The sequence below is a fragment of the Bidens hawaiensis genome, unplaced genomic scaffold, assembly GCF_021521415.1.
Source record: "Bidens hawaiensis isolate Kalapana, Puna unplaced genomic scaffold, B.hawaiensis_p1.1 tig00030888_1, whole genome shotgun sequence".
Taxonomy (NCBI): domain Eukaryota; kingdom Viridiplantae; phylum Streptophyta; class Magnoliopsida; order Asterales; family Asteraceae; genus Bidens; species Bidens hawaiensis.
In genome coordinates, this window is record NW_027495180.1 from 137583 (window position 1) to 164912 (window position 27330).

At 41.8% G+C, this 27330-nt stretch overlaps 2 pseudogenes; one reads left to right on the forward strand and one right to left on the reverse strand.

Moving 5' to 3' along the window:
- Positions 1-2935: 2935 nt before the first annotated feature.
- Positions 2936-4553, reverse strand: LOC143581364 (heat stress transcription factor A-3 pseudogene; annotated as a pseudogene).
- A 15695-nt stretch (positions 4554-20248) lies between these two features.
- Positions 20249-21792, forward strand: LOC143581371 (PAN domain-containing protein At5g03700 pseudogene; annotated as a pseudogene).
- Positions 21793-27330: the final 5538 nt, after the last annotated feature.

Genomic DNA, 27330 nt, shown 5'->3' on the forward strand with positions numbered 1-27330 from the left:
AATACTCCCGCCCAAAAGCCAGTCCGTACGATACGGGAAGATCTTCTGTACTGTACCTGACGAGGTATGGGCAAAAGATCTGACTAAAGATACGACAGCTTATTGACAACAGTATGGCGAGCAGCATGCTCCTGTACTGTATGTCACTATTAGCCGCTGCCTACTCACCAACTCCTGTCATACCATGTGCATAGCCGGCAGTTGGTGGAAAAGGAATAGTACACAGCAGGCCTGGTCACTATCAGCCGCTGCCTACCCACCAACTACCAGCAGGGCACGTGCGTAGGCCACAGTTGGTAGAACAGGAATACTATTCAGCAGGCCACACCTCCTTGGAAACCTACCTTCGGCTATAAATACCCCAAATGGTATGATCATCTCATCTTATCATATCTTATCACATTATCATCATATTATACCTGATATCTGCTCTAGCAATCTCTTAATATACATTTATATTTAAAGAGCAACCTAGTCTGATTCTCACGCCAGAGGGTGGTCACAAGGAGGAACCCCCCCCTTCTCAGTGACAAGCTCACGGTGTCTGTTTTGCAGGTTATCAGAAGAACTATCTTTGCCGGGTCTAACCCCTCGTGGGAAACATCTAACCCCCAGGTTACTCGTAATCTGCCCGGGGTCTGGTTAGTGTTTCTTCAATAAGGCACAACTTGATCTTTAACAATAAACGAATACGAGCTGTTATAGTGTGGAGATAATCAAGAAACAAGTGTTGCTTTGGTTAAAACTAGATTTCTGGGTCTAGTTTTGTTGTAATTGTCTCTTTCGTTTTCGTATATTTGTTTGGTTTGGGTTCCGTCGGGCTAGCCTAACCTTTATTTGGTTAGATTGTGGGTGTTGTTTATAATATAGTAGAACCTCTATAACTTAATACTCGATAAATTAATAATCTTGATAAAATTAATAATTTATCCGGTCCCAACCTAGGACTAATACAAAATTGGACCCCAGTCGATAAAATAATAACTTTGTTTGAAATCCCTATATAAATATACTGTCCCAGCGAAATTATAAATTGATAATTACTAAAATATTCCAAAATTTTAGGATTTTCTAGTAAAAAATGAATATACAGTCATTTATTTTTTTGTGAACTTCAAATCTATATTAAGTTCATCTTTAAATCTTCCTATTGCACTTAAGATTTGAGGCACTGTATTCTCGTATTAAAGTTGTGAAAAATTGTTGCCGATTGCAATGCATCTTTCTGAGTGACCGGTTCAAAAGGTACTGAATCATCAACTTCATCATCAATCGGATTTTGAACGGTATCCGTCACAATTTCTTCAATGCTTTAAATTAATAATTTATTAATTTATCAATATAATAATATCTCACAAAATTAATAAAATATCATGATTCCAATAATTTATAAAGGTTTTAGTGTACATAGCCGTTAAAAAGGAAAAATCTGTTTGATATCCCAGGACTAGTTGCCCCTCATTAAATACTTAAACTAACACATTTAATTATATTAACCCTCATTTTATTTATAACTTAAATAAAATACTCGATGTAAATCAAATAATTCACATGCGTTTAAGATACCTTTGTATATTATATACCCAAAATGGGATGTTACATTTTCCGGATAAAATTGAAAGTTCAGGGTATGCAGATTAACATGGTCGTTTGTAGCGGAGGTCGTCACAATACTTTAACCAATTGATTGGGTATATGTCCTTGTCAATTTATAGTCGTGTTGTACGTTTGTCTATGACTGCATTTATTATTTATTTATAAGGTGTTGAAACTTGTTATAAAAAATGTGTATAAGCTCGTAAATTAGGAAACTTTTGCAGACAACCACAACATATACAAGTTATAATCAAAACTAAAAACATGAAGCATGTTAGTATTGCAATTTATGGAGTTTGGAATTGGGTTGTTATGTGGGTCAACGTGTACTACTATTTGGGCCATGTTTTAGTACTTCAAATAGACATTTTTAACGAATCATAAAATCATAGTGATAATATGAATTGCTTTTGGGCTATTTCAAATTAAATTTGAGCATTCTCATCCTATCCCCTATCTTCAAACAAAAAATTACACTAAAACTCACTTTATTTTCTCTCTTTATTTCAATTAAATAATACTTTTTATACCTTTTATCATTACCTTTTTTCTTTTCTTCACTCACAACCACTTTCAAAATATATTAAAAAATTATAGGAAATGAACAGTAACTTTTCAAATATACAGAAAAATCACTACTTTTTCTAAAATATAAAAACTCTTCACTCACAACATCCTAAATCACTCTCTAAATTATAAAAACACCCCTCACATAATATGAGGGGTTGGATGAGAATGCTCTAACAATTTAATGGAACTGTAGCGTACGATTATCATTTATGACTCGTTATGTGACATATCACAATTATAAAACCTCAAAACTAATTTCCGTAGACATAAATGATACATTAAATCGAGATGGATTTTCAACCAATTTAACCTTAATATAACATTTCACACATGGATCATGTATATGTCAACAAACATATTTCACACACGCGTACATGTATGCGTCCACAAACATATTTCTTCAAAGCAAACATAATTTCGACTTATTTTCTTAAAAACGATAGCTTGTTCTTGAATTTGACACAGGCAAACATGTTTGTATGACACTATAACGGGACAGTCTTTACTACATAAGGGAACTGTAGCGTACGATTATCATTTAGGACTTGTTATGTGACATATCACAATTATAAAACCTATTCAAACTACTTTTCGTAGATATAAATGATACATTAAATTGAAAACGATAAAATAACAATTTTTATTATTCATACTACCAATAACAACCGTACCCAACAAAATCTCACTAGTAGCTGAGTTATAGGTAGGGCCTGGTAGTGACGATTGACTAACCCAATTAAGTTAAGGATTCAGTTTCCTAAAACTATTATCATAAACTCCAAAATTCCGGTAACTCGCCACCTTCGACACCAAACCCCGGCAGCTCATAGTTTTCAAAATCACTCCATATATCCTCCTGTTTAACAATAATCTCATCAACATCCACCACATTCTTTCCTTTTAACTCGCCATCTTCATGCTCAAAATTTCTTGATGACCCACCACCCGAAACATGATTCAAATCATCGGTTTGATGTTTAACAAACTTCTCGCTAGTTCTTGGAGACGAAACTCGAAGCATTTGCTTGCGTTTTTCAGTCAACAATGACATTGATGTCGGGTTTTGAATCGCTTTCCCCAAAAACAAAACCATTTGCTTGTGTTTCTTCTCAGCAGCTTCGAGTTTTTGATTTATTGATTCCATATTTTGACGTGTTTCATGATTTTGGTTATTTAACTCGGTAACTTGTTGCATCATTTCCTTCTTCTCTTTGTGTAATCTTTGTATCTCAGCTTCCAGGTTGTTGAATTCTTCACTGGATGAAAAGTTGTCCATAGAAACCAATTGATTTGCTTTACGCCTTTGAATGTTCTTCAACAGATTCTTGTGTCCTCGTAAGAAGCTTTCGTTTGCAAACTCCCATTTGTCAGGATCAATCTTGCGAAATCCCTAAATCGAATCACATACATATAAACAACACTAATACCAAAAGAAATTACATTTAATTAGTGCATTATAATGATAGAAATCAAGATGCTACAACGATGCGAAATCCCTTTCGAATTTTTATCTAAAATCGAATTTTCTGGATTCGTATGTGGTTTAAAGACTCTAGCCATTTTTCAAACTAGTTGTTCAAATAACCGGTGCGTTACACATATAAGTGAACTCAAGGAAAATCTGATAATATCTTTTTGAGTTCTAAAGTTTGCTTTCCACATCAGTCAAGTAGAACATTCTAATACTATTATAACTACTTTCAAACAAATGCACTTAAAAATCTCTTAACCACCTACAAAACCCAAAAATAGATAATCAACAACAATAAAAAAATTACAAAGGGTGTATGCAAAATTAAGAAAAAGAGTCTAGTTACAAAAACCTATAAAGAATTGAAAGATAAACAAGAAAAAGAAAAAAGAAAAGAAGAGGAGTTTATATGCATACTAAGACATTGAACCCATGATTTGGAGGTCAAAATGAGGGATGAGCAATTTTTTTTCATCCGAATACCGATACCGATCTAACAAACTGGTATCACTATAAATATTTGTTTTTTCATGTTTTCGGTATTGGTGCCATCCAGATCCGCTATTTCTAATAGTTTCGGTATCGATTAGTATTGAACCGAAAAAATCGGTGCAATATTCGATATATGGTTTTTACTTATTTTCGCTACCGGTACTTTTCAGTATGATACACAAATATGAATAAGATATAATATAATACCCACGTATGTGTTAAGTTGTCGAACAAAGCTAGAAAAATTGTTGTGTCTGAAGTTTCTAGGCAATATTTTTCTAGAGAATTCCGCTGGGTCCCACACGACAAAGCTCTGTCCACTTCTGGCCCATGAGATAATCGGGTCTTGAACCGGGTCGTCCACCAAATCAAATGTTTTTGACAAAAACGGTGGAATTTGTAAATACTCGAGCGGTTGGGGCATCACTGTTGTCGCATCTCCTGCCACCAGTTTCCGACCAAAATATGAAGAAAAAACGCAGTAATATTTAATAAAAAAGAAGTAAAGAACTAATAAAAAGCGTAGAAACTACCAAATACTAGGGTTGTAAACTAGCAAAACCACTTGGAAGTTATTTGAGATCAGCTTATTAAAAGCTTGAATTACGCTCAGCTTAAACAAGCACGGGCTTCACTTGTTGAGTTAGAGCGAGCTTGCAAGCTTAAACGAGCATAATATGATTTTCATTAAGCAGATTAAATATATAATTTTATAATCATAATTATAATATATAGTTTTATTATCATAATTATAATATTCAAAGCTTTGAAAAGAGAAAAGTATAGATTATGCAATATATAAAATATATAATTATAATATATAAAAAAATTAAGTAAAAATATAAGTAAAGAATCACTAAATAATAAGCAAGTCATCGAGCCTAGCTCGAGCTTGATAAACTAGGGATGGGCTCGATATCGGTACCAAAAATCGTCAAAAATGGTACGGATATTGAAAATGCTTGGTACAGTACAATACCTGTTTGATATCGGTACTGAAGCAAAAAGTCTAATACAATACCGGTACTTAAAGCAAAAATTCTAAAAACATACCGGTACCATACCGATCCCGAAACCTCAAAAGGTTGGTACCCGATTTGTTATCCGCTACCATTTGCTCATCCCTTTGTTACAAGCCGAATTCGAGCTTCATAACTTTTAGAGCTTGAAACGAGCTGAACTTAAGCCCGAGTTTGACAACCTACTTGGAGGGTTAGACAAGCTCGGGCTAGACTGGTTTACACCCTAGAAACTGCTGAATACCCACCAACGGCTGATGAAGAGTGTGGATTCATTGTGAAATGTGTGAATGGAGGGTGGTGAAGAAATGGGAGTTAAGGCTTATATTATATATAGGTAACGTGTGTAAATAAGTATGTGATGGCAATGGCGGTGAAGTTGGCCGGCCGGTCATATTTGTACCACCGACTGGGGTGGTTCATGGTAGATATTTTGGTGTTGGAGGTGGGTTTAGCCAATGAGGGTTTAAAGAGCAAGACTCCAAGGCTGCAACTCGCAACTGTCAGCCGTAATCAGCAAGAAAAAAACTTACATATTAAGGAAACCAATTAAAACACACAAAATAAATAAAGCAAATAAAGTGAAGAAACACCAAGTGACCCGGGGCAGATTATAGATAATCTGGGGGCTAAGTAATGTTTCCCACGAGGATGAGGTTCAGCAGAGAAGATTGTTCTTCAGATGACCTGCAAAACAGACACCGTAAGCTCGTCACTGAGAATGGGGGGGGGGGGTTCCTCCTTGTGACCACCCTCCGGCGTGAGAATCAGACTAGATTGCTCTGAATATAAGTGTATATTAAGAGATTGCTAGATAAGATGAGATATCAGATGATGTCCTTACCATTCCAAGGTGTTGGAGTATTTATAGCCGAAGGTAGGTTTCCTAGAAGGTACAGCCGGCTGAATAGTATTCCTGTTCTACCAACAGTGGACTACGCACAGGCCATGTTGGTTGGTGGATAGGCTACGGCTGACAGTAACAAGGTCGGCTGTACACTGTTCCTTTACTGCCGGCTATGCACTGTTCCACCAACTATAGGCTGCGCACGTCCTATAGTAAGGGTTGGTGAGTAGGCAGCGGCTAATAGTGACAAACAGTACTAGAGGGTGCTCCTCCTCGTACTGTTGTCGGTGAGCTGTCACCCTGTGATTGGTTCATGGGCTGTTCTGGTCAGATCATCTGTTCTGCCCATACCTTAGCATGTATAGTACAAAAGATCTTCCAGAAGCATACGAACTGGCTCATTTAGGCGGGAGTATTCCCGCCTTGCTCATTCCTTCATGTGACTACTGAAGTAGCTAGTGCCTTGTGCGTGTAGCCTTGCTGTTAGTGCGGGTAGCCTTCCCTGATGGCTTGTATCCGCAACTGCGGGAACAGGCGGGGTACTTCACCATTGGGAGGCTTTCCCTGCGGGTACAGCTGGCGTACTGCGCGTAAGGTTTTCTCTGAGCATGGTGGGTCCTGCGGGAGCAGTTGGTCGTTGCGCAGACGTCCCTGTTCAAGGTGAGTCTTGCGGGTCCAACTGGGCTCTGCTGGGACCTACCTCTTCAAGTCCCCCCAGTCCAATGTTCTTCTCATGAATTATTAATAAGTGAGGTGAACTTTTGGACTAGCAAGGGGTTTTGAAAAGGGGTTTTTAGTTTTTAGGTTTTCCGTGGGGATTCTTCCCGCGGTTTTCCTGATGTCACGCAGAAATTCCCGACTTTTCTGCTTGATCTTTGGGTATGAAGCGGGTAGGTTTGTAACCTCCTCGCAAGTCAGGAGCGTTGAGTTCCACTTGTGTGGATTCTCCATGGGGTTTTGGTAGTTTTCAACATATTGATCAATTATGCTAAAACCACCAATTCCATCTTGGAGTTTCAAACAATATAGTTCTCGACGTTCCCGTCATGTGGGGATGTTATTCCCGTTTCCGCAAGCATGGCCCAGAAGATCCTTCTTGGTTTGAATTCCCTGCAGAGTGCTAAGTATGTGAAGGGTTTTGCCTTGACACTGTACCCGCACTCGTCTTACGGTTACTTTACTTCCAAGGTATTCCTGGCGTCAATTCCCTGCGGGTGCTAAGTATGTGAAGGGTTTTGTCTTGACACTGTACCCGCACCCGTCTTATGGTTACTTGGTTGCCATGGTAAGGGGTATTTTCCCGCTTACTTTTGAATCTTTTTGAATTTTTTTTTTTTTTTGAAATTCGAAGAGTTGGTGAAAGGATAAGAACAGTCCAAACCTCTAAAACGTCGTGCGACGGTTTCTTCTGACTGTGTCAGGACGTGCAGGAAGTTATGGTGACGTGACAGTACCTGGTCATTTCAGACGCTTTTTCAGGCGCGTGGGCGCGATTTTTCGGGCGCGTGGCCGCGAAATTAATGGTACGCGTCCTTTCAACAGCTGTTGCCAGCTTGCTTTTTGCCACGTGTCATAGTTTCATTGCACCTTCGATTTCTCTCTCCTCCGCATTAAATTCATCGCATTAATTGCGATTAGTATATAAAGGGGGAGAGGGTTCTTTGTAATCCACACTTTCACTCTTCTCTTCATCTTTAAAGCGATTTCCGGCGAATACTCACCTTTCAGTCGAGCATTCTTGAAATCGTTTTCTTCTTTCATTTGCAAGATGTCTTCTCGTGATCTCGAATCTACAGCCCAGGAGGCTGGGGTGTTTGCCGATGACAAGAGTACTGCTGGCGAGTGCCAGTGTGCTCTGCCTGTCGATCTGTATCAGTACATCGTCAGGAAGTTCATGCTCGAGTCTCTCGAGCCTGAGTTTCCTGAACCCCATCAGACGGTGTACGATGCCCCCAGAGGCAAGATCGGGGTATATGCTGCATTCTTTGTTTATGGGAATCTTAGGTTCCCATTGACAAAGTTTGTGTACCGTGTCCTGGAGAGGCACGGTGTGCACCTGACCGAGGTGCACCCGATGGCGATTGCCAAGATTCGGCACTTCGAGTGGGTGTGCCGGATTCTGGGCATTGAGCCCTATGTTGACCGCCTGATGACCTTCTACTCTTGGAGGTGCATCCAGGGGTGGTATACGCTGATAACCCGGATTAAGGGTTTGAAGATTTGCGCAACCGAGCGCAGTCTTCGCTCGTGGAAGCGGGAGTTCTTCTACATCTCCGCTCGCGCCATCCCCCTTGCCATGAAATTCAAGAATGGGCAAGCACTTCCCAGCCTTCACGCCTCCAACTACCAGGAGGCGGAATGGTTCTCGAAGATATCCCGAGTCCAATCTCCGGTTTACCGGTTTGCGGAGTCCGGGATGGTGATGCTCGGGATGAGCCGGGTGTGGAAGGATGCGGATGCGCGAAAGATCCCGATCGTCCTCGAATACGGTTCGAACTCTGTTCCTTACGGTATGCCTTGTTTCTTTTTGTTGATTTAGATTCTCTTCTAACTTCTTTCCTGTTTATTTCAGAGGGGAACGACTTGCAGTCGCTCATGGACCCGCGGGAGGCTGACGGTCCCGCTCGGATGGGTACTCGCGCTCTAGACTAGAACGAGTTGCCCATCCTAGAACAAACGGCGGATCGGTTCGTGGAGGTTTACCCGTTAGGCCACGAGATCCTTAGCGCCAGGCGGCCAGGTAAGGCGCTATTCAACCCTCGACCCCTCAATGTTGAAACCTCTGCTGGAATTCCTCTAATCTTATGTTCTGATGAGGAATCCGCAGATGGTCCTCCGTTGGTGCGGAAGAAGAAGGCTGCCGGCGGGAAGGGGAAGGAGAAGGTGGCCTCCACTGCCGATCCGGTGCCTTGGTCTGATTCGGAGACCGAGAGCGAAGAGGTGGCGGGGAATCCTGGTGGTGATAAGACCACCGCTCCGGAGGCTGCGACGATTGTCACCTCCGGAGAGCCCAGGATGACAACGGTGACCGGCGTGAAGAGGCCGGCTCCATCGGGTTCATCCCCGCCCGTCCGCACTTTCAGGCTCAAGAAAACCCGTAAGTACAAACTTCCTTTATCTTTAACTTCATAGTTTTCCATCATTAATACTTATCTTCTTTGTGCAGGCGTGGATGTTGACGCATTCCAGGGTGGAGCGGGGAGGAGTACCCCTCCGCCCGTGACGGTAGGCTTGGTCAGCCTACCTGAGGCGACGACCCAGGCGGCTGCGCCTGCTTCCACTGGTTCAGTTGCTCATTCCATTAAGCCAACTGTTCCAGTTGTGACGACATCACCGCCGGCTGTCAGTGCTATCTTTACCGCATCTTTCACTGAGCCGGCGGTTACTTTTGTTGCGGACTCCGCAGCGGCGACCGCGGCGGACTTCACCATGCCTCCTCCGTCATCGGCCTCGGCGGCCGATCCTTCAGGTATGCATGGGGCTTCTCGCCAACCTCTGCCTCCTTCCCATTTACCTGACCTCTTGGACGGATTTCCCTAGGGTTCAGGTGACGGGTTTGGCGGCTATCGGCCTGTTATTGACCCTACAGGTGCGTAGGGTTCTCTTAGCCTATTATTATATATTTTTTTTATATATATCATCTTTTCCTAACTGCTTTTTGTTTTTTGCAGTGTCGGATTCCAATGAAGTGTATGTTCCACGATGGAACATCCGCCGAGGAACAACCCTTCGCACCCCTGTGGAGTGCGTGGATTGGGCTCGTCACGCAGCTCCCAGTGGTGCGTTGGGGGAAGCCATGGCTAGCTACCAGGAGGGTAGGCTAACCAATGAGCTTCGGGTTCTCCTGGCCCGGATGCAGCCCCGCGTCGAGCTGCTTTGCCGTGAAAACGACAAGTTAAAAGCAGCTCGCATTCAAGAAGTGGCTCAGGCGCGGGCTGTCCGGGAGGAGAATAGGAGGCTCTCCGCCGCGGCTGCATAGAAGGAGAAGGCGTTCAAGGCCCTTGAAGTTGAGGTTCAGGCCCGTCTCGAGGCCCGTTCCAATGCTGCCCAAGCTGTTAACGAACAGCTTCGGCTGGCTAAGGAAACTGCTAGGAACGCAACTGAAAGGGCCACCAAGGCTGAAGCTGTTGCTGAGCCTCTACGCCTCGAGAATGAGGAACTTAAAGCTAAATTAGAGGCGCTTCAACAGGCTCATGATGCCTTGGCGATGGAGGACGCGAAGAAGCTCCAAGAGATCCTGGACCAGAGGGGCGTGCTTGACCACACTGAGCGGAAGCTAAAGGGCGTCGAAGAGGCTGCTGCAAAGGAAGTGTTGCTTGCCAACCTTAATAAAAGTGAAGCCGAACGCGCCTGTACCCAAGCTCAAGCCGCCCTCCAAGAAGCTCTGGTTGCCAAGGAATGGCTTCTTCGAGAAGCGTTGTCTCAGGTAAGCTTTTCATGTCTTTACGCTTTTCTTTGTAAATAGAAAAGGTTTTGATACTTGTATTTTTTCTTTTTTGTAGGTTGTGCATCGGGTCTTCTCAGAGACGTCTTATGACGATGCTATGAGCGCAGCCCTTAACGCTTCTCATGAGGATGGGGAGAAGGCCGGCTTCCTGCTTGGTCTAGGGTTTGTTGAGAAAGGCATCCCGCCTTCCAACTTCCCTTTGTATGATGTGGATACTGAAGCTGTTTATGACCAAGCAGTGAACCAGTATGCCGCCTTCTCGCATCCGGTGGTGGAGAAGGTGAACGAAGTCGCTGCTGCTGATGATGGGCTAGCTATCCTTAAAGCTTTCCTTGAACCACCACGCTCTGCTGATGGAGCGGGTCCAAGTGGAAGTGGTCCTGAAGCTTGATTCTGAAGATCCTTTTCCACCATTAGCGTAGATTTTTGCTTTTGTATAACAATCTTTGTAATATTTGAATTTGATGGAATAAAGATTGTGTTAGTTCTTTGCCTTGTTTATTTTACGCATGTTTTGATCTAACTTAGCAATTTCTTTAGTACTTAGATAAGTTAACTTTTTAACGTGGCAAATTATAAGTTTGTTTCGCTTCCTCTTTCATGATTGTGCGGGTATGACCGTCACTTACACTTAGTAGGATGGCTTAACTTTACTTATATCTGACCTGCGTGGAAGTTTTCCTCATCTTTTCCTTTGAAATTTTCTAAGTGTTCAGAATAAGTTAACCTTTGGACGTGGTAGATGATAAGTTGAAGTTTTGCCTCCTTGTTCGTGATTGTGCGGGTAAGACCGTCACTTGCACTTACAAGGATGGCTAAACTTTACTTACATCTGACCTGCGTGTAGGTTTTCCTTAAAACTTGAAATTTTTACCGTTGTGTTTATGCGGGTTTTGCCGCCTTCCACACGTAACGACTTACTTCTTCCCCTATTTATGCGGTGAATACCGGCACATCAGTGTGGGAAGTTCATAAGTATAAAGGTAAGGCTATTAACACATTGCGAAAGGAGAATTATTTCCATTAGAAGTGGCTCTAGGCCTTTTCTTTACAAGTTTGGAATTGATCTACATATAACATTTGCGTAATTGAGCTCCATTCCATGTTCTTGGGATGGGAGTGCCATCGAGCCTTTCGAGCCGGTACGCGCCCTTTCCCAGAACTTCTTTGATAAGGTATGGCCCTTCCCAGATCGGGGCCAGCTTTCCTGGGCGTTCTTGGTTCGAAGCCTCGTTGTTACGCAGTATGTAGTCTCCTACATTGAAGTTGCAGAGTTTTACCCGCGTGTTGTAGTACTTTTGCATTTGTCGCTTGTAGTTCTCTTCACGTACTGCGGCTAAGTCTCTGCGTTCCTCGGTTAGCATAAGATCTAACCGTCTTTCCGCATCATTGTCTTCTGGCTGAATCAAGACCCTTGGTGAGGGTAAACCAATTTCGACCGGGACCATGGCTTCAGTGCCATAAGTGAGACTGAACGGGGTTTCTCCCGTACTGGCCTTCTTCAGCGTTCTGTTTGCCCAAAGGACGTGCGGAAGCTCGTCCACCCAGCCGGATCTGTGTTCCAAGAGTCTTTTCTTTATGCCTTCAACGATGCTCTTATTTGCTCTTTCCACCTCACCATTACCTTGCGGGTGTGCCACTGAGGTAAAGGTGTGGGTGATTTGAAGTTCTTTCAGCCACTGTTGTAGCTTCTTGTCAGCAAAGTTGGTGCCGTTGTCACTCACCAAATTCTGTGGAAGTCCAAAACGACAAATAATAAATTCCCAAATAAATTTTTTGATATGTTTTGCGGTTGTTTGGGCTAAGGGTTTTGCTTCTATCCACTTGGTGAAGTAGTCGATGGCTACCACTAGGAACTGAACATTTCCTGCTGCTGTAGGAAATGGGCCTGTCACATCGATGGCCCACTTCTGAAATGGCCATGAAGAGGTGACTGGAACAAGTTCATTCTTCGGGCGGTGCGTGTTGGGTGCGTAGAGCTGGCAAGACCTGCATTTTCTGATGTATGCCAGCGCATCCGTATGCATCCCCGGCCAAAAGTATCCCGCGTTGTTTAGCTTAGCTACAACAGCGCGGGGACCTGCGTGTACTCCACAGATGCCTTCGTGTACTTCCCTTAGGAGGTAGTCAGCATCTTGGTTGTCCACGCATCTTAAGAGTGGGCCAAGAAAGTTACGTCTGTAAAGGATGTCATCGATGAGTTGATAATTCAGTGCTTTACAGCGTAGTTTTCTTGCCTGTGTTTTTGACTCTGGTAGTGTACCTGCCGCAAGCTATTTTATTATTGGTGTCATCCACGTTTCTGTGCCGGATTGGATGACACAAATTTCCTTGTGCGGGACCGAAGGTGTCTCGAGGAGTTCAATGCGGATGTCCTTTCCTAAGTGGGTGAAGGCTAATGATGCAAGCTTGCTTAACGCATCCGCAGATTTGTTTTCACTTCGCTTGACGTGTATGACTTTGCAGTCGTTGAAATCGCGCATATGGGATTTTGCTTGTGCGAGGTACAGGGCCATTGTGTCGTTCACGGCCGTGTATGTCCCGTTGATTTGATTGGCTACTAACATGGAATCCACGTGGGCTTCCAAGTTTTTCACTCCCATCTTACGCGCAATTCTCAGCCCAGCCAAGAGTGCCTCATACTCGGATTCGTTATTCGTACTTGGAAAATCCAGTCGAATAACGTAAGTGTATTCTTGGCCTGCTGGGTTGGTCAGTTTCAGCCCTGCGCCTGAACCCTCGTTACTGGCTGCTCCATCAGTGTAGAGTTGCCAGACATCATTGATGTCTTGTGCTGGAGAGGGTTGAGCCTCTTCCTGGCACTCTTTTTCCCGCGATGCAGGCACTTCGGCAATAAATTCGGCCAAAACCTGGCCTTTTATGGCTGGTCTTGGCTTATACTTTATCGCGTACTCCCCCAACTCAATTGCCCATTTGGCTAGGCGTCCCGATAACTCGGGTTTGCCTAAAACGTTTGCAAGTTTGAAGTTGGAGAGAATGGTGATTGGGTGACCCTGGAAATATCGTCTTAACCTGCGTGAAGCGTGTATAAGTGCTAAGACTAATTTTTCGAGGGTAGAGTACCGGGTTTCTACGTCTGTTAGGATACGACTGACATAATAGATTGGCATCTGGATGCCTTTTCGCTCTACTAGCAGGACTGCCCCGGTTGCTCTATCTGTTGCGGAAAGGTATAGGATTAACTCTTCTCCCGCTTTTGGTGCTGTGAGCGTTGGGAGTTCGATCAAGCGTGACCGAATCTCCTGAAAAGCTGCTTCCGCTTCTGGTGTCTAGCGGAAGTGCGTTTTCTTTAAACAGTTTCTCAACGTTGACACGAAGAGAAACGACTTATCCGCGTGGTTTGCCAAAAAGCGATTAAGTGCCACTAGTCGTCCATTCAGTGTCTGAGCCTGTTTGATGGTAGTAGGTGATTCCATTTTGATAATGGCTTCGACCTTTTCAGGGTTCGCTCTGAAACCATCTTTAGTGACGATGACCCCCAAGAACTTCCCTTCTTCCATTCCAAAGGCACACTTGCTCGGGTTGAGCTTCATGTTTATCTTCCTGAGCGTGTTGAAAGTTTCTTCGATGTCTTTCAACATCGCTTCTGGGTCAAGGCTTTTGATGACCAAGTCATCCATGTAGACTTCCAAGTTCCTCCCAATTTGGGCATGAAACTGGTTGTCCATCAGGCGTTGGTATGTGGACCCGGCATTCTTAAGTCCGAATGGCATCATTTGGTAACAAAATGTGCCATCGGGCGTCCGAAAAGCGGTTTTGTCCTGATCATCAACGGCCATGTGGATTTGATGGTACCCCTTATACGCATCCAGGAAGCATTTAAGGCGGAACGGTGCCAACGAATCCACATTAAGATCAATTTCGGGTAACGGATAACAATCTTTGGGGCATGCTTTGTTCAAGTCCTTGAAATCTATGCACATGCGCCATTGTTTGTTATTCTTTGGTACCATAACGGGATTTGCAACCCATGTTTGATATCTACTAACGCGTACGATGCCTGCGTCAAGGAGTTCCTTGACTTGGGTTCTACACGCGTTAGTTTGTTCTGGCCCCATTACTCTGCGCTTTTGTACGATTGGCGTAACAGCCGGATCGCATTTGAGCTTATGCTCTGCCTTACTTCGGGGTACACCAGTCATGTCAGCTGGTGTCCACGCGAATATGTCAGCGTTTTTCTGTAATAAGCGCTTGAGTAAGGTGCGTGTGGGATCAACAACTGTTGGGCCAATGGAAACGGCCTGGTCAGGGTACTTGCCGTTGAAGGCCCATCTTTCTGGTTCGGTGATGGTTGGTTTAGCCATCTTTGGTTTGGGTTTAGATGAGACAGATGCGATGCATACCTGGGGAATGCCGGTGATCATCGCTACACCCTCAGCTGTTGGCCATCCCATCATGCCGTGGACTGAGGATACCACGGCGTTGAATCTTGCCATCCCGTCTCTTCCGAAGAGAATGTCGTATGTGTGGTGTGGCTTCCTCATTACGACAAAATCCACGTCTTCTGTGCGTGAGTGATTCCCGTCCGTAAGAGTGACGGGGAAAGATAGGATACCCAGGGGGTGTTTGTGCTGCCATCGAACCCTTCCATCGAGGCGCAGATCGTTTCCAGGCGTTCCTTGTCTTCGTCATCTAGCTTGTCGAAGAACTGCCTGTACATCACCGTTGACGAGGCGCCGTTGTCAGCAAGAGTGCGAGAAGTGATGTAGTGCCCCAGCTAGCTTTTGATGACGATAGGGTCTTCTTTGCTGGGTCCTCCTGGCACTCGCGGGAAGCGCACCTCAGCTTCCTTCCACGCACATGGTTCTATCGTTCGCCTTTTTCTTCCTCTGATCTTACCATGAACCATGTTGATGCTGATGTCAACGGGCTTTCGTCCGTTGCCTCGGTACCGGTTGTCGTTCCTTCCTCCCTTCTTGATTGATGCCACCAGGTGTGCCAGTCTTCCATCCTTGACGAATGCTTCAACAATATCCTTCAAGGATGTACACTCTTCCGTACTATGACCTTTTGTCCCGTGGAAGTCACAGGATTTATTCTGATCCGCAGTAGGTCGCCGCCGGATCATTGGAGCTTTTGGCCATGGTAGCTTTTCAGTGGCAAATATCTCCGTGACGCTTTTGGTGAGTGGCGTCCACCGATGTTTTTGACTTGAAGGGTGTGTGTTATTTCTTCCGCCAACAAGAGGGTGAGAGCTGGATGAGGTGTCGAAGTTTACCCTTGACTGCCAAATACCTAGCTTCCTCTTTTTGTTCTGCCGGGCGATCCGAACATTGTTTTCTCTAGTCCTTTGCGTGTAGAGGTGTGTACTCTGGGGAAGATCCCTTCCCAGTTGCTTCTCCGTCTCGGCAAAGCGCTTGGCCGCCGTCATGATGGCATCCCATGTGGATGGCATGCCGTCCTTACCCGTCAATGTGCGGATAAGCTCTGGGTATTCGGCGCCCTGGATGAAAGCGGCGCGAACAAGATCTTCACTTATGTTGCCCAGACTTAGCTCTTTGGAGTTGAAGCGAGTGATGAAGTCTAGTAAAGATTCATCCTCCTCTCTGACGCAGTTGAGGATCGTCCACTGTTCTTCAGTATATTTCCTTTGTTGGCTGAAGTGTTGGCTGAACTTGTTTTGAAAGTCCGCCCAATCATATATGTGGTGGACCGGTAAACGATCGAACCATGCCCTGGCCGCTCCAACCAGAGTCATCTGGAACATATAACACCACGTGGGTTCCGTCCAGTTACTGACGGTTGCCCCCGCAATGAATCTGTTCAAGTGGTCGTCTGGGTCGGATAGACCATCATAAGTGCCAATGTTGGACATTTGTTTGGCACTTCTCGGGGCGATTGCTTCCGCAATGTCCCTTGCGAACTTTGACTTTCCTGCATTTGTAGCAGTTGGTCTAAAGGTTTTGGAGAAGTCACGCGGGTTTCTCTCCGCATTCGTTGGTTTAAAGGCTTCCCCAAAATTCCTTTTCGGTTGGAAGTCCGTTTCCTTACGCTTCCCTTTCGCCTTATGGCGAGGGTTTGCGTCGGTATCGGATTCTTCCCTCTCATCGTCTGAGTACTCGCACTCACTGTTCATATTGAGATGTTGGCGAGTACTGCCGAATTCGTCAGCCTGTTGAACTGAACGCAAGTGTTCATCCAATTCAGCTTGGAACTCTTTCTGACGTGCTTCGGCCCACGCCTTTACTTGATCTAGTGTTTGGCGAGGGACCCTCGTTCGTTTTTCCAACTGGGCATCAGTGAACCCTAGTGGAATATTGTTTACTGCACTTGCCCCGGCTTGGGTAACCGGGGTAGTGTTCGTAAAATTTGTATAACCGCCGGTGTTCCCAGTTGCTGGGGTTGTGGTCACCGGGGTTTCTTGGTCACTTACTGGCCTTGGGACCGGAGTAACGTTAACCATTTCTTCAGAAATTTTGAAAAAACTAAGAATTAGTTCTAGCTTTTATGCACGGATGACGCCAATGAAGAAACACCAAGTGACCCGGGGCAGATTATAGATAATCTGGGGGCTAAGTAATGTTTCCCACGAGGATGAGGTTCAGCAGAGAAGATTGTTCTTCAGATGACCTGCAAAACAGACACCGTAAGCTCGTCACTGAGAATGGGGGGGGGGGTTCCTCCTTGTGACCACCCTCCGGCGTGAGAATCAGACTAGATTGCTCTGAATATAAGTGTATATTAAGAGATTGCTAGATAAGATGAGATATCAGATGATGTCCTTACCATTCCAAGGTGTTGGAGTATTTATAGCCGAAGGTAGGTTTCCTAGAAGGTACAGCCGGCTGAATAGTATTCCTGTTCTACCAACAGTGGACTACGCACAGGCCATGTTGGTTGGTGGATAGGCTACGGCTGACAGTAACAAGGTCGGCTGTACACTGTTCCTTTACTGCCGGCTATGCACTGTTCCACCAACTATAGGCTGCGCACGTCCTATAGTAAGGGTTGGTGAGTAGGCAGCGGCTAATAGTGACAAACAGTACTAGAGGGTGCTCCTCCTCGTACTGTTGTCGGTGAGCTGTCACCCTGTGATTGGTTCATGGGCTGTTCTGGTCAGATCATCTGTTCTGCCCATACCTTAGCATGTATAGTACAAAAGATCTTCCAGAAGCATACGGACTGGCTCATTTAGGCGGGAGTATTCCCGCCTTGCTCATTCCTTCATGTGACTACTGAAGTAGCTAGTGCCTTGTGCGTGTAGCCTTGCTGTTAGTGCGGGTAGCCTTCCCTGATGGCTTGTATCCGCAACTGCGGGAACAGGCGGGGTACTTCACCATTGGGAGGCTTTCCCTGCGGGTACAGCTGGCGTACTGCGCGTAATGTTTTCTCTGAGCATGGTGGGTCCTGCGGGAGCAGTTGGTCGTTGCGCAGACGTCCCTGTTCAAGGTGAGTCTTGCGGGTCCAACTGGGCTCTGCTGGGACCTACCTCTTCATAAAGAAAACAAAAAACATGCAAGACCTTTTTATTATTACGGAAAAGTATACAGTGTAGTAGTGTACTGACGAGTTACATCTGTAGAAATCAAGATTTTAATTTCTTTTAAGAAAATTAATTTATATATTCACTTTAATTTTAGTGATAGTTGGAACTAAGACCGCGCGTAGTGGAAACTAAGCACATAAGAAGGTTGTGCAACACATGACGTCTCAGTCAGCGATTGATAGTTTTGTAAAAGGTGGTGTAGTGATAAAAAAATCTTCAAAACCCCATTGTATTCATTACACAGTTATTATTTTTTAATTTTTAATATAAATAAAATTAAAATTAAAATTAAAAATTGATTGGACAAGGTATCCCCCGCCACCGTTGTATATACAATGAACCCACCCAAAACCAAGCTCAAAACTAAGAGGCGTAGTGGTGTTCACTAAGTGTTGGAGCTAGTTTTGCTCCCACAACATGACTACTATGGGTGTTATAAACTTCCGTGAATCTTAATTTTCTAATTAAAACTAGTATCGTCATCCCATTGTTAAATAGGACTTTAGGTACAACAAAATGGTCAACTAGTTTTATTATTCATATTTCGGTATTGTCAACTTGAAAAGGTCACGCATTTTTTTTTATTTTTCATTTGAATGAAGTTATGGATAAAGGTTGTAACGGGGTAATTAAATTATTGAACGTATACATGACTTGTGAGTACATTTGCGTTATGTTTGTCTTGAATATAATTTATTATAGATTATATTTGTATAATTTTTATAATATATATATATATATTTTGTTAAGTTAAAATAAAAACTTATTTGAGTTATGAAAATTATATAAATTTATTCTCAACTACATATTTTTAATTAAAGTTTGAAACTTGTAGTACACAATTAAAGTTAATAAAAATGTAATACAAATATAATCTTTTTCTCTATCCTGAAAACATATATAAAAGTTGATAAAAAAATGTTAAAAAATAGTAAAACAATTTTTTTTTTATTTTTCAATGTATTGTATTAAACGTAACAACGTATATATTATATATAACAACAAAATTAACAAATTTTAATGTGTAACTAAAATAACAAGAAATTGAAACCAAACATACCATTACTAAGATGAAATCATAAAAAATAAAACCAAGAATTTGAAAAACAAAATGCCAAAATTTAGTCATTGATACTATTTTCTATTGCAGCCCGTCACCTACTGACATGTATGCCTTTTATCTATACATTAAAGAAATTATACGGTTGGATGTTAGCCAATAAATAATAATTATCTTTTTCTAGTTTATTACCATCCCGATATCAAAGCACGGGTTTTCACATCTACTTGAACAAATATCATACATCGAAAACACAAATCCGATAAAAACCTAATTTCTTTGTATATTTTAATAGCATTCTTACTTCTTTATTAAGTTTTATTATTAATTCGAATATCAAGTTTTGTTTAAACTCTATCCAATATCAAACGTCAATATGACATGAAATCATTACTTTTTGTTTCTCTTGTATCTAAAAAAAGTTAGAAGTTAATAAAATAAATTCGAAAGAAAAGAAAAGTTACGCTTGAATAAGTTTAGACAGCCCCGACACATATCCTATACAGGTCTTGGTCGTCGTCTCAAACTCATTTTTGTGGAGGCCTGAATTTTTATTTTTTTTTTGTATATTAGAAAATAAAAATTATGTTTATATAAGAACCTGAGTTTATAGCAGTCATAAAAGTTATTCAAAAATCAAATATAAATAAAATAATGAATTTGGGTCTTCTAAGTTATATAGATTAGTGATAAATTGAACCAAACTGTCTTTCAAATGATAAATTGGACCAAATTCTTAATTCTAATTATTTAATAAATGATTTGTGTCCAGCAATTTGCAATATTAACGATAGTGATCGGAAATTCAAGAATCAAAGGGGTTGAGGGACGCTCGTCTTGAAAAATAAAATATTGAAGCCCATTTTTCATACTTATCTTAAACACTCGAAATCTTGTGGACGGACCTTAAGATAAACATGTTTTTTTAATTACGATTTACGTCTCCATATATATTAATATTTTCCTATCGTTTTCTTGTTTCATACAGAAATAAATAAAATAGTCAACACCCTACTTATTAATATACAATAAATACGCAATTTTCAAAACAATAAAAGTTTGACAACTATTTATTGCACCAATGGGCCAAAAGTCACACCTCTTGTTTAGACTACAGTTATATAATAATTCCTGATGTTCTAGTGGCACACTATAATATTATTATTTCATGCATATCAATACAATATCACCAGCTATATGATATATGGATCACACTACTATAATCTCCCACCTTCCAAAATGGAGGGCATCCCTTCTGAGTTGACTCGGGTTTGCATGTTCATCATCCTACTCACCTATTTAACTCACCCGATAACCACTATTGCCGTGACACAATTGCTTGTGAAAGGGTTCACTGCGACCCCTGATTCATCGGTTACGTCATTCCAGCCTTTACTAAGTGATAAAGTTGGTAACTACTCACTCGGGTTCCTTCGAGTTGATCGGACTCAACTCGTTGTTGTTGTTATTCATGTCCCGTCACAAGAGCGGCTATGGACCGTTGGGAAAGGTCTAGTGGCTCGTTGGTCATCCGATACTCGTTTGTCATTTAATGGCAGTCTTGTAATTTCCAATGAACGAGCAGGGGCATTATGGTCAAGTCACACAGATGGTGACCGGGTTCGACTCTTGGACACGTCTAATTTACTAATAGAGAAGGTGGGCGACACCTCTTTAATATTATGGCAAAGTTTTGACTTTCCCGATAATACCCTTATGGAAGGTCAAAATTTCACTAGTGCCATGACGCTCGTTTCGTCTAACGGGTTGTATTCGATGAAACTAGGACCTGATTTCATCGGGTATTATGCAAAGTTTATTGCTAATTCTGACCCGGGCCATCTTTATTTCCAGCATAATCCAATGGAAGCTAAGGCCCAGATCATGAAAGGCGGGGGACCCATCCGGGCTGTGGTCAGCCCGGATGGATTCCTGGGTATGTATCAAAATGATACAGCCCCAGTTGACGTGCAACCATTTACCAGTTTCCAACAACCAGGGACCGGTAGTCGTCGGGTTCGGCTTGAACCTGACGGTAACTTGATCGGGTACTACTGGACCCGATCATCCTGGCTGGTGGATTTCAAACAGGTACCAGATTCATGTGATCTACCGAGCTCGTGTGGGCCCTATGGTCTATGCCAACGTGGCAAAGGGTGTACATGTTTAGACGACCGAACGTCTTACACGTCCGGGCGATGTGAAAATGAGAAAATAATAATTGGATCCGACGACAATTTATGCCAGAAAAAGTTTGGGGAAATGAGGAGGATCGGAGTTGAGTTACCGAATAAAGAGATAATGGCTTACACAATTATGAGTTCTTTAGAGAAATGTGAGCGTGTATGTGAAGAAAACTGCACGTGTTGGGGTGCGGTTTACAGTAACACATCTGGTTTTTGTTATACCATAGATTACCCTATACAAACATTAGTCGAAGTGCTTGATGATACCAAGGTGGGTTATTTTAAGGTGAGAGAGAGTGTAGGAAAAGATAACAAGGTAATTGGATTATGGGTTGGATTAGGTTTACTTTCTGGGTTAGTTTTCTTAATTTTGGGAGTTGGAGGGGTCATTTTGTACAAGAAGGAAAGTAGAGGGGTTAAAGGGTATGCAGAGGAGGATGGGTTGGATGGTGGAGTGGGGCCCTATAAAAATTTGGGCTCAGCAAGTTTCAAGTCTATAGAGTTAAGTGTAAGGTGACGTAAGCAATGACGTATTTTGAGGGTTTGACTTTGACTAAGGTTTGACCTTATATGTATAGGTATGTGGGCCGAGATGTGTTAAAAAGGTATTAGTACTCAAATGGATCTTAACGGTCATGTGACTCACGTGAAGCCGATACGAGTAGATTTGTACAATTAAAAATGTTTCTAGTCTAGAGGTGTAGATTGTTTATTTATGCGTTACTTTATTAAATAAACTTAAAAACCTCAATGTATAGTTTTACCTATCAATATGTTAATTTTATATACATTGCTCAAAAACTTTGTTAATGAATTTGTGAGTAATAATGTCAAATCTGTTTTGATATGATTGGCAAAGATCAATTTGTTGTCCTTCAACGGAGCCTAAGTTTATAGCATTTTCAATAATTAGTTTTTGGGTGTTTTTAAGGAAAGGGTATATAAAGCGGAGAAGAGAGTGTTTTTTTTTTTTTTTTAACTTTGATGAGTATACGTTTACACATGTTTATGTGAATGACGAGAGATGGAGAATAGAAAGTGAGGGTCGAGAGAGATGGGAGAAAAAAGTATAGTTCTATTGTTGTTCTATGGGCTAGTTTGAGTCAAGCTAGCATTAACTTGGACACAAGCTAATAATAATAGGAGCTGAGATTACTCAGGTCCTAATGCTTTAATCAGAGCTACAATTCAACTTGTATTCGATGAGAGCTAGCTCATGGCACAATGAGCTGACTTGTTTTTTTAATATCATAATTTCACATATTTTTTATTTATGTATGTTTCAAGTCAATAGTATCAAACTATACAAATTTCAAATAATATGGGATCAAAATACCTAACACATGCAAGCAAAGAAAACAAGGAATCATGATTAAGGGATTACATGGAAAGTTACACGAGCCAACAGGCTATTTTAACTTATAATGAATTACACGAACTAGCTAGCTAACAAGCGAACTACTTTTAAATCATACTCTTGGCTTGACATTTTATAGGAGTTAACTATCTCAAAGAAAATAAGCTTGAGCTACGCTTTAATCCGGTTTTGAACTCATACTCGACTTAAACTTTGTATAAAACTGCCTACTAGAGTTTTAATTTTCCCCCATTATCTTGGGTCAACTACCATTTTTTGAATATAGAAGGAATAGTTGGTTGTTGAACTCAAAACAATTAGGCAAGAAGATTAACCCTAGAAAATGACATTTAGTAATGAAAACAAATTTTTGCATTTGACTTTTAAAACTTACTAATCAAATGGTTGGTCACCATATGCGAAAAGAATACTTAATTTTAAGAATTTTTTTTTTAAAACTAGGACTCTAAGGCTTTTGATCACATGGGGGGTTCAGATATTTTTCCAATCACAAGAGGGGTCATTGCCATTAGTATTGGCGATTAAGTGGGAAATATAGGTGTGTAAGAAGGATGACAGAGAATGTAAGAAAAATTGGCAGGAGGTGTAAGTAATTGAGGTTGGTATTGGCGATTAACTCCATATTTGGCTAGGGGGTAATTTTTATTTTGCTCATGGCATTTTAAAAAGAATGAGTGGAGAAAGATTCATCCAAGCAAACATTTGTTTATTTTAAGGATATATTACATTTTTTAATAATAATAATTAGGTAACAAAACCCAAAAACGTAAACATACAGAATGGTATCGACACTCATATAGCTTATTGTAAAAAACACATATTTGAAACTATTTATAGTCGGTTGGTAAAAGTCGCGCGGTGCGTTTAGTGTAGCTGCAAGTTGACGCAAACTTGGTCGGTATGGGATTACGGTACCAAAACTAAACTAACAAAAGAATTCATCAACAACGCTCAAATACAACAAATTAACATACTAAAAAAACAAAACACGCACATTTCATTGGCTAACCAACTCAAATTCGGTCGGTATCAGATTATGACATCAAAACTAAACCAACTTATAAATTCGTCAAAGCTTGAAAGGTGAACCGACGCGAATACGATCGGTGTCGACAATATCAGCACAAAATCATAGACATATATCAGTACCAACCCCCCCCCCCCCCCAAATAACATAGAAAATATTTGAAAATAAAAAAAAGTTGACTTGGCACGACCACGTTCCAACGTGTGGTGAACCAATAGAATACAATAAGGTTGTTCACTATGGAGGGGGCTTTAAAGCCCATCCACAATGACATGCCATCGCAACGTGGACACTAGGAGCTTTAAAGGCCCTACACTGCCCCGCTATGGCTCGAAGCCCCTTTACTATCCCATTATATATATACATATATATGTATGTGTGTATGAGAAAGAGAGTGAGAGTGAAAAGTAGGGTGGTCCCACCAAAACACCCCCTATTGCTGGTCGTTCCAATAACCCCCCCCCCCCCCCCCAAAGCCGCCCCTGCTAATGCCCATAGCGTGTAGTCTAATAGGTTATCATACATTACATACGAGACAACCTACGCCATTAATTCCATAAAAAAAACTTTATTTTAACACACAGTGATAAAAATTAAAAACAATCACGTTAGCTTCTTTTGAATTTAAATGCATGACCAACTTTGCAAAGCTTTAAAATAAAAGAAGATGCACAGCTTTTAATTTTGCAGGGCACTAGTAAAACAAAGTTTAACAAAGTAGAGTTAATCGCCACTATCAATTCCAAATACGGAGTTAATTGTCAATACCAATCCCTATTACTTACACCTCTTGCCAACCTTTATTACATTTCCTGCCATCCTTCTTACATACCTATATTTCTCACTTAATCGCCAATACTAATGGCAATGACCCCTCTTGTGATTGAAAAAATATCTGAACCCCCCATGTGATCAAAAGCCTAAAAAGAGCCTTAGTTGTAAAAAAAATTCTAATTTTAAACAAGGGTTGATGTATCAAAATGTGACGAATTTTCATAACTGTTACAATAACTTATGTTTATATAATAAACTTGTATTTTGATATCATTCGCTGTGGCTAACTTGCTTGCATCAGAAGCATCGTTGCAATGCCACCATTTAAGTGGTTATACGAGTAAATAAATAATGTGTCATGTCAGTTTTTGTTTTTCGTTTTTTTTTCCTGCTTACACCAGGTAAATTTGTTACAAAATACACATTTAAATTGTAATATAATAACTCACTTTAGTGTTCCATACACTTGTTTATAATAAACTTAGTTTTGTATGCATATAAAAGAGAGAAGTTTCATGTTAGAAAGTAACATCTAGGCTTGAAGTCGATAACCTTTTTAGTTAAGTTCGCAAGATAATTAACATGGTGACACAATTAACATGCCACTGGAGAGCTTTGAGTTTTTGTGCTTGTACCAACAAGAACTTCATTCTGGGGAAGTGGCTAAGACTGAACTTTAGATTTGTTAGTGATACACATCAGACTATTTAGAAGGTGTGAAGCATACAGTTATCTAAAAGACAAAACATCAAAACTAGTCCTTTATGTTTGCACATTTTTTCAGTAGACGTCCTTTCGCAAACTTAATGGCATAAAACATCCTTTGTATTCAAAAACTCTATCACGCTTTGTCCTTTGACACTAACTCCGCTAATTTTCCTCGTTAAATTTGATCAAATGAACCCCACTTGAGGGCAATAGTGTCTTTTCACATCTCTGATTTTTGTCTTAGAATTAATAAAAACCCATTTTTTTCTCTCTCTCCACAATCTCTCTCTGTGTGAAGACCACCACTGTCAACTACCCCACCACCGATTGCCACCATCATGACTACCCTACCAATGCCGTCTCCAAAAACACCACCATCTCCTATTCATTTGCGGCAAACACCACCATTTCAAATGAACATCAATTTTAGATGAAATTGTGAGATCCAACAATACGGCTGCCACCATCTGCTCACCACTACCATCTGCAGTGGTGATGATCCTTGCGGCAAACATTTGCTCACCACCACCTTGCCGGAAACCGTTTCAGGAGTCGACTGCCACTGTCTCCTGTTGCCACCATTTCAAGAGTCGACTGTTGCGGCAAACATTTGCTCACCACTGCCGGAAACCGTTGCGGAAAACATTTGCTCACCACCACCTTGCAGGGAACCGTTTTAGATGAAAGCGAATCAAGTATCGACTCCTCACCACCACCGTCTCCTATTCATTTGCGGCAAACATCACCATCTGTGTACCACCAGCATTACGGCTGTCACCGCCTAGACAACCACCGTGTCTCCTCCCCATATCCAACAATAACAAAACCCTAATTTATGATTTCCCCCAAAAAAATCATCTCACAATTTCATCTAAAATTGATGTTCATTTGAAATGGTGGTGTTTGCCTCAAATGAATAGGAGGCGGTGGTGTTTTTGGAGACAGCGGCGGTGGGGTAGTCGGCGACGGTGGCAATCCGGTGGCGGTGGTGGGGTAGTCATCTAGCGTTGACGATGGTGGTGTTGGGGATGGGTGGCAGAGGTGGTGGTCGGAGGAGTTGCCGGAGGATTTGGGGCAAGGTTTTTTCGACGACGGTGGTATGTGGTGGTGGATTTGAATGATGGTGTTAGTGGTGGTGGTGGCCTTGAACTTATGATGAAGATTGTAACACCCCGGCTTAAGCGGAAACGCCTGAGTGTGACGTACAGATTTCTCAAACACACGTGGCACTATTAAGTGACCATAATAACATTAATTCATTTAATAAGCCAAGTAACACGAGTTTGAAAGTAACAATACAAGTTCAAACCAAAACATAACCATAACAATAGTTCTTTTATTGAAATACCCTAAGTAATCTAAGTGTCTTCAATACTTCAACCTCTAATCACGGTACCTGTAACATATGTATAAAATATGATCAGCTATAAATATAGCTTGTAGGTTCCCTGGACGGATCGCACGAGATATCTCGGTCTACTCAGGTGCGGAATCCCTGCGTAGATCGTTACGAGTATAGAACACGAATCACACGAACACACGAAACGAACACACGTTATATATTATAACTCAAACACGTGATGTAATATCACTGTTACAGACTCTCGTCCTCACGTTACAATGAACTTGAACAACTGACACGAACTTAAACAATTATTTCAACCAAGCCGTAACCTAGGACTATTTATACACGACAACTTCGCCTGGCATGTTCAGGCGAAGTTGTCCATAACTTCGCTTGACTAACAAGTTCGCCTGTTAAGCGAACTTGTCAGTAACTTCGCTTAAACATACAAAACATAATTAAACATTACAGACTCGATTACAGACACCAGACTATGAACTACTGACACTATGCACCAACAGACTCCCCCTTGGCAGTAGCTTCATATCTTGATCTTTAAGCGCTTGTCTTGTAATCTTCAATCTTGTATCTTCACGCATGCACTCCTTCTCTAACACAAACTGACACAACTCTTTGATACTTCCTCGCTTCATCCTTCCAAGCAGGAATATAAAAGATTTTATTCTCATTAAGCACCTTCAGATCAGCTTGCGTTAAGTTTACCAAATGCATCGGATCGTAAACTCTTAGGAGCTCTTGTTCATCCTCGTCTTCCATCACCGCTTCAGCAGTCTGGCAATCAACATACCACCATTTAAGATTCTTCAACACATCTTGAGGCATAGTCTTCATTGGAACCTCCTTAATGCATCGGATCGGTTTGTACTTCATTACCATCCATGG